We start from the raw sequence: 18911 nt of genomic DNA, 5'->3' as shown, positions 1-18911 counted from the left end.
AATTTTGAATGAATGAGTGAACAGCACTTTCCTAAGCAGTATTTTAAAATGATTTTCTTTTAACATCTTTATTGGAGTATAATTGCTTTACAATTGTGTGTTAGTTTCTGCTTTATAACAAAGTGAATCAGCTATACATATACATATATTCCCATATCTCCTCCCTCTTGCGTCTCCCTCCCACCCTCCTTATCCCACCCCTCTAGGCGGTCACAAAGCACCGAGCTGATCTCCCTGTGCTATGTGGCTGCTTCCCGCTAGCTATCTATTTTACATTTGGTAGTGTATATAAGTCCCTGCCACTCTCTCACTTAGTCCCAGCTTACCCTTCCCCCTTCCCATGTCCTAAAGTCCATTCTCTACATCTGCATCTTTATTCCTGTCCTGCACTTAGGTTCTTCAGAACCTTTTTTTTTTTTTTTTTTTTTTTTTTGATTCCATATATATGTGTTAGCATACAGGATTTGTTTTTCTCTTTCTGACTTACTTCACTCTGTATGACAGACTCTAGGTCCATCAAACTCACTATAAATAATTCAATTTCGTTTCTTTTTTGACTGAGTAATATTACATTGTATATATGTGCCACATCTTCTTTATCCATTCATCTGTCGATGGACACTTAGGTTGCTTCCATGTCCTGGCTATTGTAAATAGTGCTGCAATGAACATTGTGGTACATGACTCTTTTTGAATTATGGTTTTCTCAGGGTATACGCCCAGTAGTGGGATTGCTGGGTTGTATGGTAATTCTATTTTTAGTTTTTTAAGGAACCTCCATACTGTTCTCCATAGTGGCTGTATCAATTTACATTCCCACCAACAGTGTATGAGGGTTCCCTTTTCTCCACACCCTCTCCAGCATTTACTGTTTGTAGATTTTTTGATGATGGCCATTCTGACTGGTGTGAGGTAATACCTCACTGTAGTTGTGATTTGCATTTCCCTAATGATTAGTGATGTTGAGCAGCTTTTCATGTGCTTCTTGGCCATCTGTATGTCTTCTTTGGAAAAATGTCTATTAAGGTCTTCTGCCCATTTTTGGATTCGGTTGTTTGTTTTTTTGATATTGAACTGCATGAACTGCTTGTAAATTTTGGAGATTAATCCTTTGTCAGTTGCTTCGTTTGCAAATATTTTCTCCCATTCTGAGGGTTGTCTTTTCGTCTTATGTTTTCCTTTGCTGTGCAAAAGCTTTTAAGTTTCATTAGGTCCCATTTGTTTATTTTTATTTTTATTTCCATTTCTCTAGGAGGTGGGTCAAAAAGGATCTTGCTGTGATTTATGTCATAGTGTTCTGCCTATGTTTTCCTCTAAGAATTTTATAGTGTCTGGCCTTACATTTAGGTCTTTAATCCATTTTGAGTTTATTTTTGTGTATGGTGTTAGGGGGTGTTCTAATTTCATTCTTTTACATGTAGCTGTCCAGTTTTCCCAGCACCACTTATTGAAGAGGCTGTCTTTTCTCCATTGTATAGTCTTGCATTCTTTATCAAAAATAAGGTGACCATATGTGCGTGGGTTTATCTCTGGGCTTTCTATCCTGTTCCATTGATCTATATTTCTGTTTTTGTGCCAGTACCAAACTGCCTTGATTACTGTATCTTTGTAGTATAGTCTGAAGTCAGGGAGTCTGATTACTTCAGCTCCGTTTTTCTTTCTCAAGATTGCTTTGGCTATTCAAGGTCTTGATTTTTATTTCAGATAAATTTACTAAGGCTGGCTGGAACAAAAATTATTACCTTTAATTTTCCAGTTTCCCATTCTAAGTAAACATAAGTTAATCTTGATTTTCTTTTGATAAGCAGAGAGTAGTAACACAGACTTTAAGAATAGAATTATTTTTTCTTTACAATGTAGTTTTAGCTAGTAATAATGATTATATTAACTAGACCATTACTGAGTTAAAAAGAAAGTTCATAGGCAGGCCATATAAGTCTCTGAATGCTTTTCATTATTCTGGTGGTGTGTCTACCAAAATGCACTGGTCATCATTAGAGATGTGCTTTTTGATTGGAAATGCAGTCTGTCAGCATTAAATAGCTGAACTTACGTCATTCTAAAACTGGACATGCCATCACCAGTTTCCTCTTACAGTATGTTACTACTTTATTCTCAGATGATTTTGTTTCATATATAATTTCTCAACTGAACTCTTTCATATCTAATTTCTTTCAAAATAGGGGATATTTTATATATAGCTAAACATGTTTTTGGGTTTCTTTTCTGGCATAATTATACTGTCTCAAGTAACATAAAAATAGGAACAACCAAGGGTCTTAAAATGAATGCATGTTGTTTTCATTTTTTCTAATACTTCTTCTACTTGATACAAAAACATGTAGATGATATTTTCTTTAAATTCTTTTGGCTTGATAAATAGTACTCAAGGGAATTTTTACATCTGTATTACTTTTATTAGCTAAGAAACAGAATACTCATGTAAACCATATTTATTACACAACTACAAACGAAGCACATAATCACATATATTCACAGAGTCAATATGCCAGTTTGTCAGAACACTCATTTAAGAAGAGATCTCAATATGGTCAATGAATTGCTAAGATTTCAATGATTTTCTCCTGGCCAAATCCAATGGTCTTTCCCTGATGTTGTTGTTGTTATTATTATCATCATCATTATTTGTGATGCACTAAATAATCATTTAGGAATTTTTCTAACCCTCAGGATAAAAGAATCAGTGGTATATTGGCAAAAGTCTCAGATGCTTCAGTATTTACTCAGAAGCAGCTGCCTTTATTTTTATGTAGAGTAAATAGATATAGCATCATATAATTCCAGTACTCAAAAAAAAAAAACACCTTAGAAATCATGTTGTACCACTATCACATATTATAAATGATAAAATGAAGGCCAGAAGGCAATGCTCCCAGAAAATCTTATTAGATGGAAACATTCCCCTTATCTGCCTTTACTACCTTGCAAATCTCATATTCTTTCTATAATCTTACACCTGCTCAAATTTTACACCCATAAGGGAGGACACCTTCATAGACTCCAATGGGCATTTATTATTATCCTAGCCTCTCCTGTAACGTTTTCTTCATGTCCTTCTAATAGGATCTATCATCTCTGTTATAGTTCTCTCTGGTTGTGCAGCCTTGAGCAAGTTTCACACTTTCTCTTACTCTCAATTTTACCGGAAACGAAAGTCCCTCTCTCACAGAGGTATTATGAGGATTAAAAGAGCTAATCATTGTAAGGAATTTAGCACATTGCCTGGCACATTTTGCGTGCTCAATACTTCTTACTATTGTTGTTGGGTTAACTTATGACGTATACACCCACATGTCCTTCCCCTTCAGTCCTCAGGGAGTTCCAAAATGAGCTCTTATTCAGTCTGTAGGCCAGTGACTGGCACTCGTTATGGATGTGTTTACTTTCAGTAAGTCTGTGTGGAACACATTAAGGAATGAATATTCTCACATACTTGATCCCTGGTGAAATTATTTCTCCACGTGTCCTTTAGAATAGGCATAATGCCTTCTAATCCTTTGTGTATATACTCTTAACTAAAATCACTTCCAAAAGTTTAAAATGAAACATTGAACAAGCCAGTGCTTTTGTTATATGTGTCCTTAACAGAGTCAGGTTTTTTAGGTTTTACTTGAGAAATTTCATACCAAGTTTAATAAGTGTGCCTTTCTTTGATTTCTCAAGAAGAAAATGAAGTCCCTCCCAAATATATTGGATTTCATCCTTAATTTATATTCAACCTTTTCCTGATACTGTGGTTTGACCTGAAAATTTTGTAGTTATATCTCTCTATTTCATGCATGGGCAAATGCTCTAGCAATAGTATTCAAAACAATTTTGCATGGTAAGCCTTTTATATAACATTTTATCTGTCATGCTTGAAATTTACGTTAGAAGAACAATTGACTTACTCACTAATGATACTTTTAGGGAACTGTGAAAGTTCATGAATAAAATTAAATTTTATGAATAATCTGAAGTAAAAATTTCTTACTTTAATGATTGGCTTAATAAATAAAAGTGTATTTAAATATAATAAATAAATATGTGTTTATGTTATAATTATTTCCAATTTTGAAAAGTGCCTCTTTGCAGTGACAAAATAATCAATATTCATAGTGATAAACATGTTTACTCTGCTATTGCGAACAGACTCACTGTACAATAATGATGCCATGGTAAACCCATCTCTATAACAGATTTATATCCTAGTGGATGGACAGATCCTATGAACATGGGAAACCAATTTTACTATGAGACCCATTAGAACCTCTTGAGGTTAGAGACAAACCTCACAACTTTCCGGGAGAGAGTCTACCTTAAGTGAGTTCACTTTAGAGATTTTATAGCTGGGGCAAAAATCTTATTTTAAAAATCCACACTTGGAAAATAAAAACACCCTTGCTCCCAAATTATAGATGTTCAGAGTTTACAATTTGTCCATTGATTCACAGGTATTTTCAAATGGTGTTTTTAAGGTAGAGGCAAGGGTAGTGGGAAGGTGGGTCCCAATTACACTGCTTCAAAATAGAGTATCTGTAATCTCTGTCTTCTCTGTCTCTCTGTCTCTCTGTCTCTCTGTCTCTCTCTCTCTCTCTCCCTCTCTCTCCCTCTCTCTCCCTCCCTCCCCATTACCTCCTATAAATATCCAGCACAATGGAAGTATCATCAGAATAATAACTGTTGGATCTGTTAAAAGTTGCTACGTATTTTGGAGTAATAAATTTTCCTCAACCCCCTCAGCCTTTCTCCACCCTCCACATTGTTCCATTTCCTTTTACAACAATACAGATTATTGTCCATCCCAGTACATGTGGCAAGAGTGCTAGGACACCGGAAGAATTTCTATGCCAAGTTTTTAGTGATACCATTATAATTTCTGATAATTTCCTTATGGGCTAAAATAATCATGACTTGACTTAAGCGTATAATAGAGACATCAATTTGGTTTGAAAAACCTTTTACTTTTAAATTTATTTCACAATAACAAGGTATTCATAATGACATTATCTCTCCTTGTCATCTACCAGGTTGGAATAAGATGCAATAGTTGAAATAAATGCATGTTCTTGTGTTTTTATAGAAAATATATTTGCATTTCTGTAATAATTATATATTGAAATAAACTCATTGAATATGTGACTATAACAAAAACAACAGATATTAAATAACATACTTAGCCCATTTATCTGAATCTGAGATTGAAAATTCAATATATATAATTGATAGATAAAAATTTTGAGAGCATCAAAGTATTAATTTCCTTGCTTTTACCATATCATAATTCTTCGGTTGCTGGCATTATGGTTATCGTGGGTAAAAAGAAGCTCTTTGAATGAGAAGCCAACTGATTAAATGCCAAGTTTTTCTGTACCTGTTAGTTATGGCTAAATATCATATGTTGATCTCAAGATTATAGTTAGGGATATGCTGGACTAAAATTCAGAGCTGCCAGAGGTGATTGCCCCATGAGTGCTTCTTCCCTTAAATGGTAATATTCAGATCTCTCTGCTGTATAATTATATAATATCTACTTTACTTAGGAGTGGGATGGTTTGAACTAAATGCAAAAAATTCCTAAGGTCAAATTTTCAGGTAAAATGTGTCAGAATACAGGTCAGATTGTGGTTTTGTGGATGGATATCCATTATGATATAGTTAGCTATTAAATATGTGAAAGGTATTTCATGCTGCAAACAAGGCATGACAATCAGTTGTCTCACCTCCAGAGACAAAGAATGACAGGAAAGTTTGAGTTTCCAATGTTTTCACCCTTGTCAAAAAGGCAGATATGAATATATAGAAACCTATTTGAAAGTTAACAAAATGAGAAAAAATACTGTTTTCATTTCTCCTCTCTTAGATTCCTTCAACTTGAGAGATGCTATTTTCTAGAGAAGATGATGATGACAGAAGTTTATAGAGATCTTTCAATTTCTACTTATTCCAGTAAATTTATTTCTACTATTTCTACTTCTGCTTCTGTTCTCCCGTGAGAGTTCATGTTAAAGTTGGATATTCTTTGCTCATTGGAATAAACTCTTCCTATTCTTTCCAGTTATTTCTTTAAAGAATACTCAGCCATTGCTGATCCTTTCCTTCCATATACTGTCCAGATCTTACCATGAACTCATTTTTATAATCCCAAAGACTGTTGAAGTCTGTTGTATTAAATGTGTATTTAATCTCAGCCTCATTCCATACAGAATGGAATGCTTGGGTGCCAATAGTTGCCATATGCCTTTACAGCATCAATTCACACATACTTCTATAACCATCAGCCCAGGACAATTAGCTATAATAAGATGGTTTGCCAGATCATTGGCTTTAATGAATCCTTAGAATGTACAGTATTGAATCCTCATTCCCTACTCCTAATATGGTTTTCAATTGAAGTAACAATTGCAAATCATATCTGAAGTAGAAAGAGGTAAGATAACATATTCTTGATCCCAAATGGAGTTATTGATTCTATTACTAGGACCTGCCTCCCAACTCCATCTAGACCAACTCAGTTGTGAATGGTTTTGCTACACAAACAATTGTTCAAATCTACGGTTCATGCTTGCCTCTTTTTCTCTCACCATCTACTTCAAATTAAATAAATCCTTGTGGTTCTGCCTCCAAAATACACTGTGATCCCATCCTGGTCCAAGCCATCACATTTCTCTCTCTCTCTGAACTCTGCAAACATCTCCTCCGAAAAATTCGTTCTCCACAAAGCACTTTTCTTAAAATATGATTTAGATTACTATACACTTTTGCTTAAAAATGTTCAATGGTTTCCAGTGGCATTTATAATAAAATCCAGTATACTTATCATGGCTTACAAGGCTAAAGCTTATCTCATGCCTCCTTCCTTTTCACTTACTATGGTCCAGGCACACTAACATTCTTTACCCTCTTTGAACATTCCAGCTCCCCTTTCCCCTTTCCCTCAGAGGCTAGAAATCTCTTCATACTCCTTCCCCTATTCATCCCTTCATATGGGGAACTCTATTTTTCCTTTGAAGCATTAAATATCAACTCCTGTCCCAGCTGTTTTATATTTGGGAATGTTTTTCTTCATAACATTTATCAAAATTGAGATTTACTTTTTGTTTATTTAATCCTTTTTCTACTTTATTTAATCTGATTTCTACTGTGAAATCGATAAATATATATATGCCTTGTCTGTTGCACCATGGTAACATTGGTTAGCCATCTTCCTAGTACAGAGTAAGTTTTTCATAAATGTTGGCAGAAAGGAAGGAAGGAAAAAAGGAAGGGAGGGAGGGAAGAAAAGTTTGGAAAGAGGATGTGTTTCAGAAAACAAATGTTTTATTTAGCAAAAGAAACACAAAAACTTTTCTCTAGTTTACATAGAATTGATTTTCTAGATAGCAAAATTTTAGAGAACATATGCTATTGCCAGATATTAGGCCAGGAACTAGAAAATATTTCTACCTTTCAGGGGGAGAAAAACATAACATTGTACTTTAACAGTTCAAGGAAATAAATACATCATTGAATAGGAACTAAAAATATATAGCTAATATTTTGTGTGTCCAATAATTTTATTCTAAAGTTCAGTCTTCATTTATCTTCATTTATATTACCAAAACTTTTTAGTTACTTGGATTTTTCTGAATGTATTTTACCTTTTTTTTTTTTTTTTTGGCCTTTTTAAAGGGTTAGTTTTGGGCTCAAATTATGCGTAATAAAATATTCTACATGTTGATAATTCTTCAGTTTCTACTGTTTTTCTTCCCTCAGTATGTTAACTGCGTATCTTTGAATTTATTTGTCTCTAAACTCTGTAATCTCTGTGAAAATGCAATAAGGTATATTTACCTGCCATCAATTACTTCTGTATGTTGTCAGTGTCTTCATGGATTTTTTTCCTTTAAGTATCATTTATCTTCAGTGACAGACACCTTCATGAATTAAGGTTTGTGTAACCTGTGCTGTATTTCACAGATAAACTCATTATTCAGCTATTTAAAACGGCTAGTACAGGATCAGACCTACTACTGCCATGTAAAGTCTTTGGACCAATCTTCAAGACATTCTTCAGTGTTTCATTCACCTTTGTCCTTCCTGCTTTAATTATCCCACAGTGATTAGTAATGTAGTAAAAGTGAAAATCACCTAATTTGCTTTTAATTAGCACACACTCTATATTTTATCATCTTTGGTTACCTCAGACAGGCAACAATGTCAAAAAGAATAACAGCTCTGATACAAATCCCAGGCTCTCCAAACATATGAAAATAAATCAGTATCATCTTTCTTTAATTTCAATGATTAATCTATAAACCCCCAATTTTTCTCAGATTTCTCACTATTATAAAAATTTGAAAAATAATAACTAATTGTTAAAAACATCATTTTAGTTTGCATCTGCTAATCCCCAAATCCCAATCCATCCTTCCCTCACTCCCCCTCGGTAACTACAAGTCTGTTCTCTATGTCCGTGATTCTGTTTCTCTTTCATAGATAAGTTTATTTGTGTCATTTTTTAGATTCCACATATAAATAATATCATATGGTATTTGTCTTTCTCCTTCTGACTTAGTTCACTTAGTATGATAATCTCTAGGTCCATCCATGTTGCTGCAAATGGATGGATAAACAAGGTCGTACTGTATAGTACAGGGAGCTATATTCAATACCTTGTGATAAACCGTAATAGAAAAGAATATGTAAAAGAATGTATATATGTATAGCTGAATCATTTTGCTGTACAGCAGAAACTAACACAACATTGTAAATCAACTATACTTCAATAAAATAATTTAAAAAATAAAATAGAAACATCATTTTATATGGCTTGCTTTTGCACTTCCATTGAGTTATGAGTTACTCTGAAGTCAATGAACTGGCTTGGAATAAGAACCCAGAGATTTAAAAAGAAACAGTCTAAATTTGACATGTGCATATTGAAATTATTGAACTTTCCATTTGAAAATAATCATTTAATTCCATAATGTTTCATTACATCTCTCAACTATTATGGAGAAAATTGAATGTATTTAAATCAAGATGATAACTTGGAGAGGAAACACATATTCAATCCACAAAAGATGCATAATAGGACAATATAATCTGTGGTAAACACACACACATTTGTATAACTGACTCAGAATTTTAAGGAAGAAATAATACTGTTTTTAATACTATCATTCCTATCAGACACAAAACACTAGTACGTGGTGCACTGCTGTGGTGCACTGCTGTGTACACTGCTGGGTTCTGTCAAAAATTTCATACTTATATCTACATGTATCTATATCTATCTATATATTAATCACAAGGCAAATAAAATCTTAATGAAATTCTTACAATGATACTCTGTAGTCAAGCCTTCAGGCTGTATTTATCATGGTGTTTACATGTTTATTCAATTTATTAGACAATATTTTGGAAGAAACTAAATATATTTTAATAATAATTTTATTTGAATGCCAAAAGGTTAGCCAATATTCTGAGGTTTTTTGGTTTTTTTTTTAAGGTGATTTTTTTTTTTTAACATCTTTATTGGAGTATAATTGCTTTACAATGGTGTGTTAATTTCTGCTTTATAACAAAGTGAATCAGCTATACATATACATATATCCCCATATCTCCTCTCTCTTGTGTCTCCCTCCCATCCTCCCTATCCCACCCCTCTAGGTGGTCACAAAGCACTAAGCTGATCTCCCTGTGCTATGCAGCTGCTTCCCACTAGATATCCATTTTATTCTGAGTTTTTTAATGATTGTGTAGAATATTTATTTTGCAGACTTTTGGTTCACTCCATAATATATAATGGAAATAAATTCTCATAATACATGTAAAGTTAAAATCAAATATTAATTTTGTTATGCTTTTGGATATTTATTTCAAAATTATGGCCACCTGATTGTGGCATGTGAAACTTATAGTGGACAATGCATAAATACATATATTAACTTTATGAAATACTACAAATTGCTTATAAATAGCTACATTAAATTATTAAATAATCATAAATATCAGTGTCTTCATATTTATATATAAATTTTGCAACAAAAAATTTAACATATACACAGAGCATTTACTATCTTAATGAAAAGCTATCCGGCTAACTATCTTAAGCACAGAAGATAATATTATAGAATAATATCTTTAATACTTGGAGATCATTAAATGTGAAGGTTCAAACAATAAAGCTTTTACTGAAACCCAAGGAAAATATCTTAACAACCATGGCTAAGGCAACTATTTCTTAAATAGGACACAGAATCATACAAAAAGTAATGACACAAGAAATAAACCTAAGAAACTAGAATAAACTAGAATAAATTAAAATGAAGAACTTCTATTCATCAAGAAACATCAACAGGAAATGTAAAATTCCACCAAATGGTTTCATATACAATATAAATATCCAGTGGTGTGCTAGTAAATGTTTAACACCTAGTACTCCAGAGGAAAAGTCCTATTTTTTTAGTGTTTGCCAATATATGTCGTGTAAGTACTTCTACCATGGTGCTTTTAAAACTACTAAGCAGCTCTCAAAATTCTTGACACTTCAACAGTACGCTCTTATGAATCAGGTTAAGGCACCCTAGCATATCAGTGTATATATCCAGCAAAGGATTCAATACCCATATGTATATGATAAAAAAAAGGATAAATAATATAATTTTAAAAGGATAGATAATAGATAATATGACAAATAGTCTAAAAAAATAAGTTTTTAGTACCACTAATCTTCAGGACATTCAAATTAAAATATCCCTATATACACAACAAAATGGCTAAAAGAGAAGGATGTAAAATCCCAGTGTTACTGAGTATCTAGAGCAACTGAACTCTCACATCCTGCTGTTGAAACGTGAAATAACCACTTCGGTAAAATGTCACTCTCTCCTAAAGCAGAATATATGCATAGCCTATATGCCCAACAAAATATATACACATATTCCCTAAAAGACATGTTCCAGATATCCATATGACCGTTACTCATAAGAGCCAAACTCGAGAAGCTATCCACATGATTATAAATGGGAGAAAGGACCATAATTTGGTATATTCACACAGTTGCCTACTACACAGCAATGAGAACGAGTGATTTACCACTGCATATAATCTTACAAATGTAACTTTGAGCAAAAGAAGCAAAGCAGTACCTACCATATGTTTTCATTTGTAAAACGTGATTAAGTAGGCAAAGTAACCTATCTTCCTAGAATTCAAGATAGTGCTTATGTTCTGTGGGTATAGTTACTAGAAAATAGCAATTAAGGTGGGGGCTACAATGTACTCTAATTTTTATCTTTTTTTTTAATTTATGTGAGTGCTGGTTATATGGGTGTGCTCTTTTTGTGACAATTCACTGGGACTGCACTTAAGCTATGAGCAATTTTCTCTGTGTATGTTATGTTTATATAAGAATATTAAAAAGACTGGAGATGACATAAATTTTAAAAATATTTTGTACCATTTTATAAAATGAAATGATTTGTAAGTTCATTTAGATATATTTGTAAAATATAAGTTACAAATTAAAAAATAACTTCTCAAGGATAAAATTATTGTCCTATGCATATCCAAATAACATTTTATAAAATGTCTTCCATTATCAGCAGAATCCTTCTGGAAGGGCAGAGGGATTTTCCCTTGATTCTATGTGACACTTGTTTTTCATAATCATACATTGTTTCTAAAAAATATCACCAAAAGGAACACATTAGAGTGCCCAAAGGTGGTTGCCTACAGTCACTTAAAACAACTTCTTCAAGATACATTTCAATAATGCTGAATTACCAGATAAAGAGGAGACTGAGTCAATTGCCTCTGTGTTTCCAAAGATATCATTCTCCCCCAGATATGAAATGTATGATACAAATGCCCATATTATCTGTATTTTATATGTCAATTACAAGCTAAATCTTTATCATGTTTACTATTAAGGAACAGATAAACACTGAAAATCCTTTTACTAAAATAACCCAATCAGTTTCACAACACAGACTTATGTTTACTTATATTCTGTAGTAATCAATTGTAAATGTAGCCCATATTCACATTTTTAACACATGTTATTGAATGCATTAACCACAGAAATTAACAAATAAATAACACCTCCCCAAATCACCTTAGAAGTTACTGGTGATTTCTTATCATCTCTATTTCCATACTTACATATTTTACTTTCAACTCTCTAAAGCTCCAACATCAAGTTTTAATAGAAGAACCCAATTTTGATAAATCCTGACAGGTGATAATTTTATAAGTTTTACTTTCAATAACTCATTGCCTTATTCATTGACATCAAATAGACCTCGCTATAAATATTTTTAATATATAAAATTGTCATTCATATCCAAAGAAATTTTGTCCATGGTATAAATCTTTACCTTCCTGAACGATGCTTCAAATTCACTTAGAAACCTGTCAAAGGCTATATCAAATGACTATATTACTATAATCTACTCAAGAACATAAACATTAGATAGAAAAATATCACATAGCTTCTTCAGAATTTCCATAAAAGTAAGGTAAAATATCAAGCTACCTATGCAAATTCCCTTTACTGTTATTAATCAAGCAAGGGTAATAGAGAAAAACTATAAAATTTAGTATATTAATTATAATCTTACCATAGGCTCACAGGTTAGGAATTCAAAGAAAAAGTTCACCACCCTGAGACCTAAAAAAGTACAACCAAAAACATTTTGTATTAGTATAGGTATTGCATTTTAATTCAAGATCATAAAATGTTAAATAGCGATTCAATATCATGAAAAATTTTATTTTATGTATAATTAGTGTACATATAATTTGACAATTTTGACTACATTTGTCTGAAATAGCATTACTGTTACTCAGCTCACATCAAACTATTGTGATTTGAGATTAATTACTCTAATTTCAGCTCCTAAATGCAGGGATGACAAACAAGCAGAGAAAATTTGTCTCTTTTGCTTCTTGTGGGACTATGGGTGAGGGAAACATTTGCAAGCAAAATGTATTTTGTATATATTATTTTAGAAAGCCTTCTCAATTATACTCAGTTAACAGTGTCAAATACACACAGACACACACACACATATGCTATTGTGTACAAATGTGATTAACATACCATAATCCAACTGATCTCTTTGTTTTAATCAGTGGGTAATATATATCTCTCTATGACTATAAATATTCTCTATCATCATTTTAAAGTTCATGTAGTACTCCATAGTTCATTGTAGTATTCCAATAGCACTTTATGAAACTGGTTACTATTACTGTCATTAAATCAAGACATTTGATTACCATCACATGTGATCATATTTAGTAGTTAACGTGCTTTGCAAGAGTTTTATCATTTTGATGCTGTGGTAACTTGCTGATCAACACACATTTATTACGCCCTTAAATTTGCTTCCTTCGAGGTAGATACTGTTCTATATGAACAAAATAAGGAAACTGAAGATTTCATTTCTACCCTCAATGAAGAAATTAGTAGCATTTATGAACCCTTTAGAAAACTCATGAATGACTGGTATATACGCAGGTGCTCTACTGTGTAATGTATTACAAGTTCATAGAAGATAGAAAATTGACATCCATTATGTAAATTCCTTATGAGTGGTGTTGCTTTGGAGGATATGTTTTTCTCAGATTTCTATTCATTAAATCTTTTCTACTACAAATGAAGGAAACATTATATAACATAGTTTATCTGACAAAGGAATGCTATTTAATTCTTAGGAGGCATTACCATATGTGGAAATGATTTTGACAGTAATAGGAACCACTTGAAGAGTGAAATAAAATGTTTCTAACATTCTTCTAATCAAATGTTAGCGGAAAACAAACTATTACTATCATTGAAGTATAAATATTCACATTAAAAGGTATTGTTCTTATTCTGCAAATTGAAATACATTTGTGGACTTAAATCTCCCATAATGAGTGCTCAGACTTTCTTGGTCAAAGTCACTGAAACAAGAGGTGGCAGAGACTCGACTGTACTCTGAGTATCTGATTCTCAGTCCATTGTGTTTCACTCCAGTTACTGGCCATGGCCCCAGGTCTCCTTGTCCCCAAGTGGTTACACTGTTTACTAGCCCTCTGCTGCCCATCCCTTTTACTAATCTGAATGCACATGGACTAACCTTGTCAATGTCCCAGGCTCACTATTCTACTGCTTTCTGCTTTCATTTTCCCTATGGGAGCAAGGAAGGAGAAGATCTCTTCAGATCTACTTCCTACTGATGTTGGTTGAAAGGGAAGTCTTTCCCAAGAATCTAGTGTGATCTGAATGCTTATACTTCAGAAAGTCAATCAAGGAATTATAGTGACTTGCCCCCAGTGCTCCCCTCTTTTATCAAGAGGTGCATCAATTTAAATTTGGGGCAAATGTTAAATTAAGTGTTAGAATCAATATTCGGTTGAAGCTAAGTATTGCCATAGTGGAATGAACTCCTTGGATACACTAATTGAAAATTTTAATTGTTATTACCATTTTATTATTAAAGATTTAAAGTCGAGCTTTAAGATTTGACATTATAATACAGAAACAATGATTTCTTTTAGCACTATCAGATGCTAGATTACTCCTGCAGGCACTGTGCTGCATATTTGCAATATAAACTGACACTTTCAACTGAATAATAGAACTTCAACATAAAAAGCACGTAAGGTTATTTATGTTCTCCAGTTATACATAGAATGTTTATCTGTATCTGAATGTGAATACTCAGTAACAGTAAATCCAAAGGACATCCTTGTTTGTATTACTGACATTGTTATACTGATTAGATATGTTGGACACTCAGACTTGAAGTCACTGCTTATGTTTAAATTCAGGGATTCTAGAAATGACATTAAATGCACTTGGCTAGTTGTTTTTCAAACCCAAGGCCAAGCCAGGGAGGTGATTTTAGGCATATAAGAAAGCCAAAGCAGAAATATGGCCCACCCCAACTTTAATCTACCTTTTTTGATGATTTACATGGCCTGATTCAGGCAAGAATACTGAGTACTGGGATATACTTAAAGAGGAAAGAGTCCATTTTAACATGATATGAATGAGATAAATATTTTTAGGGGAGAGATTGGTGGTGAAGGATCGGTTATTAAACTGTCAACGACATTGGCACTGGGTTAGTGTTGTCCTTGATGCATTTCAGGTAATTTTATTTCAGGTAATAAGATTCTAGCTAAATGAATTTGATCAGGTATACTTCTTTCATTTGTGCTACTTATCTTTGGAGGAATAACCACTCAGAAAGAACTTATGCTGAGCCAAGTAAGCAAACTTCAGAAAAAAAAAAGAGAGAGAGATTGGTAATTCTGGAAGTCTAATATCCTAAACCTATGATATTCAAGGAGGAATGCTTCATAGTAATGTCTATATAACTGTCAAATTACTGCAGAAATCTTAAAAAGTTGTACTTGAATTAGTATTTCTATAGATTACAGCTATTAATTAATGGATTTATTGGATATGTGGCTGTTTGAAAAATGCATGGAATTGGCATTTCAGATGTGATTTCTCTGATGTTAAAACAGTTTGGAGTACTTTATTTCTTCTTGGCTCAATTTTGCTGAAAAGTTCAATTTTTAAAGGGAGTGACAAAAGGTTGAATTTTTAAATGATTTGGAAACCTAAAAATTGTGAAGTTATTTTAAATAATTATAAATAATTTTAAATAATTACAAATTATCTTAAAGACAGTTTGGTGGGTTTAGAAAAATAATATTTAGTTAGCAATGGATAAATAGTACAATGCTAGGATTTCTATACTTTATCTCATATATCTTCAATTGGCATTCACAAAAGTCTCTTGTATCTTCATTAATACTCACAAAAAATGAGATTATTTTCCACATTTTCAGTTAAAAAAATGGAAGCTAACAGTTGCCGGAATATACTCCAAAATGTCTTATCACTAATACATTGTGAAGTCAAAATTCAACTCAAGCTTAATTAAGTTCAGAATCTCAATTAAGCCATATGCCATAAATAACATTTACTAAAAATAAGCAATATGTAAAGCACTGGTTTAAGTATTTTGTATGTATCAACTAATTTAATTCCTACAACTGTATCTAAACTTTATCCATGAACAAAACTTGAGCTGTGAGAAAGTTATTGTGTAAATGTACTATTACACAAGTTGTTTTTTGTTGTTGCTGGTTTTGGTTTTAACCCAGAGACCCTGGTATCAAACTGTTCTGTGAACCATTATACAAGCCAGTTTCCACATTCTATTTTATTATTGTGCAATATTTCTTGCAAGTGGTATTTTGATGAATATATATATATATCTATATATTAGATTCAGGGGTCATGTAATAACACATTTATTATATGTCTACTATCCCCTTAGTTGATCCTTTAAAATATTAATAGTAGTTAACGTTGATTGAATATCTACTATGCGTCAGGAAGTATGTTAAGTGCTTTAGGTTCAACTCATTAATCCTTAGAACAATCCTACCAGGTTATTATGATTACTGTTCTTATATAGATAAGACAATTGATTAGAGAGGTTAATAAATGTGCCCAAGAGCACAGAGGTAGAAATGGTACCGCTGAATTTCAAACACAAACTCTCTTAACTCTATTCATTACATGCAGCACAGGAATTCTGATTCTTTTAATGAAGAGGAGGTGTGAAAGAAATTAAGGGTTTCCATTTTATTCTATTTAGAATGAAATAAAAATTCAACTTCATAAAGCAGAGATATGACTACACTCTCAATTTTTTTAAATGAATGTACAAGAATAATAAACAAATTAAGTCCTTCCAGTCTTACAACTCCAACATATTATGATTAATTTTAGATAGAGACAGCTCCATAGTGCCTAGCTCATTAAATGCTAAACTGAAACTATGCATTATTTAACAGACATGCCAATTTCTAAAATTTTCTGCCAATAAATTTTAGAATACATGAGATTTTACAAAATATGCAAGTTTTATGTAATATATACATAATTTTGGTATAAGTTATCAGAAATGTTTTCTTAGAAAACCAGATAGCCTTCTATACATATAAAAAATTGCAAATAATATGTTTATTAAAAAAAAACAACAACAACAGACTTTGAACTCTTGCTTCTTTCAAGACTGTCAAGCTTATCATCTCAGAAACACAATTCTTATTACAATTGCAGACTACATGTATGGGGAAAAAAAAAGTAGATGGTTTCAATGAAACCTGGCATACTGTAAATTCTCAGTAAATAACTAATAAACACCTAAATAAAGAAATAATTCAGGACTTCCCTGGTGGCGCAGTGGTTAAGAATCCGCTTGCCAATGCAGGAGACACGGGTTCGAGCCCTGGTCTAGGAAGATCCCACATGCTGCAGAGCAACTAAGCCTGTGTGCCAAACTACTGAGCCTGTGCTCTGGAGCCCGCGAGCCACAACTACTGAGCCTGTACGCCACAACTACTGAAGCCCGCGTGCCTAGAGCCCGTGCTCCGCAACAAGAGAAGCCACCGCAATGAGAAGCCCGCGCACCACAACGAAGAGTCGCCCCCACTCACCGCAACTAGAGAAAGCCCCCGCGCAGCAACAAAGACCCAACGCAGCCAAAAATAAATATAAAAAAAAGAATAATAAATAAATTAAAAAAAAAAAAAAAAGAAATAATTCAATGCTTCAATAAAGAAATAATTGCTGACAGGCCCTTAGGAAGAAAACTACCCTGTATTTAGGTGTTAGATTTTTACCTTAGCTCAGTAACATCCAGACTTTCTCAATGTCTTATTTAATACCTAAATCATTTCTTTCAAAGCAGATCTTAAATACTGGGAAAGCTGGAGGGACAGGCAGTGATAAGTTTTGGAACTATCAACTCATCCCATAATTAGGTAATTTGTATATTTGTAAATCTGTTGCTCAACTATAACTATAAACAACACATATAACTATATAATGTTAGTTCAGTAATTCATTTATCTATTCAATAAATATTTTTTGAGCAACGGTGTGTCAGTCACTAGTATTCTAGAATGTGAGGTTAAAGTGATGAACAAGACAAACATGGTCCGATCTCATAACTTTTATATCCTGGTTACAAATATGATATTTAATGATTTTATATTTGATTGCCACTATCAAAAGCCACTACAAATGCTGCCCTAACACTCTAAAATCTTTCATAAGGATTGTTCTTCAGGTGTTCCAAACCCTAGCTTAATATATTTTAATAAGTTCAAATGGGTTTAACACTATGACAGAAAGTTCCAGTTATCCCCCAATATCCATCTTTCCCTGTTTTTAGCAAAAGAACTGCTGATTTTTGGCTAGGTTCATGTCTACTTGGAAAAAGATTCTTAGTCTTGGTGCCATAAGACTAAGCTCTGGCAAAAGCATGTATGTGGAAGTAGAGTGAGCAACTTCTAGGAAGTGCCACTGAATGTAGAGAGTACGCCCATCTTTATCCCCTTTTCTCATTAATTCTCTAGCTAGAATGCAGCGTTAATGCTTGGAGCTCCAAGGGCAGTTTTGTTTGTTTGTTTGTTTTTTGTTATTGTTGCTGTTAATCATGAGAGGCTACCCTCCTCTTTCTTCTCCCTTAAACTCTACTCTGTTACAAGTAGAGTAATAAGATGGGAGGAGACTGGATCCTGGACAGGGTATGTCATCTCAGGCTTGGATGGATGACCATTTAAATGCGAATGAGAAATGCTATAGACACAGAAAGCAGATTAGTGGTTTTCAGGGACTGAAGGGTGAGCAGAATGTGAATGGCTGCCAGTAGGTACAGGATTTCTTTTTGGCTCATGAAAACATTATAAAATTTAGAGAGTGGTGCTGGTTACACAATGCTGAACACACTAAATCCACTGAATTGTACACTTTAAAAGGTTATACGAAAAAAGAATTTTATAGTATGAGAATTATATCTCAAAAAAGCTATTATAAAAAAACTTGTGCCTTATATCACCTT

At 33.0% G+C, this 18911-nt stretch overlaps 1 protein-coding gene across 1 annotated transcript in view; it reads right to left on the bottom strand.

Annotated features, from left to right (window-relative positions):
* Nucleotides 1-18911, bottom strand: part of PTPRD (protein tyrosine phosphatase receptor type D) — a 2142992-nt gene that overhangs the window by 1165998 nt on the left and 958083 nt on the right. Inside the window, exon 7 of the mRNA XM_082404325.1 lies at nt 12609-12658. The gene's annotated coding sequence lies outside the window, so the exon portion shown is untranslated. The remainder of the gene's footprint in view (nt 1-12608; nt 12659-18911) is intronic.

The sequence above is a fragment of the Balaenoptera borealis genome (genome assembly GCF_965194805.1).
Source record: "Balaenoptera borealis genome assembly, chromosome: 8".
Lineage (NCBI taxonomy): Eukaryota > Metazoa > Chordata > Mammalia > Artiodactyla > Balaenopteridae > Balaenoptera > Balaenoptera borealis.
This window is presented reverse-complemented; position numbering and strand designations above follow the sequence as displayed.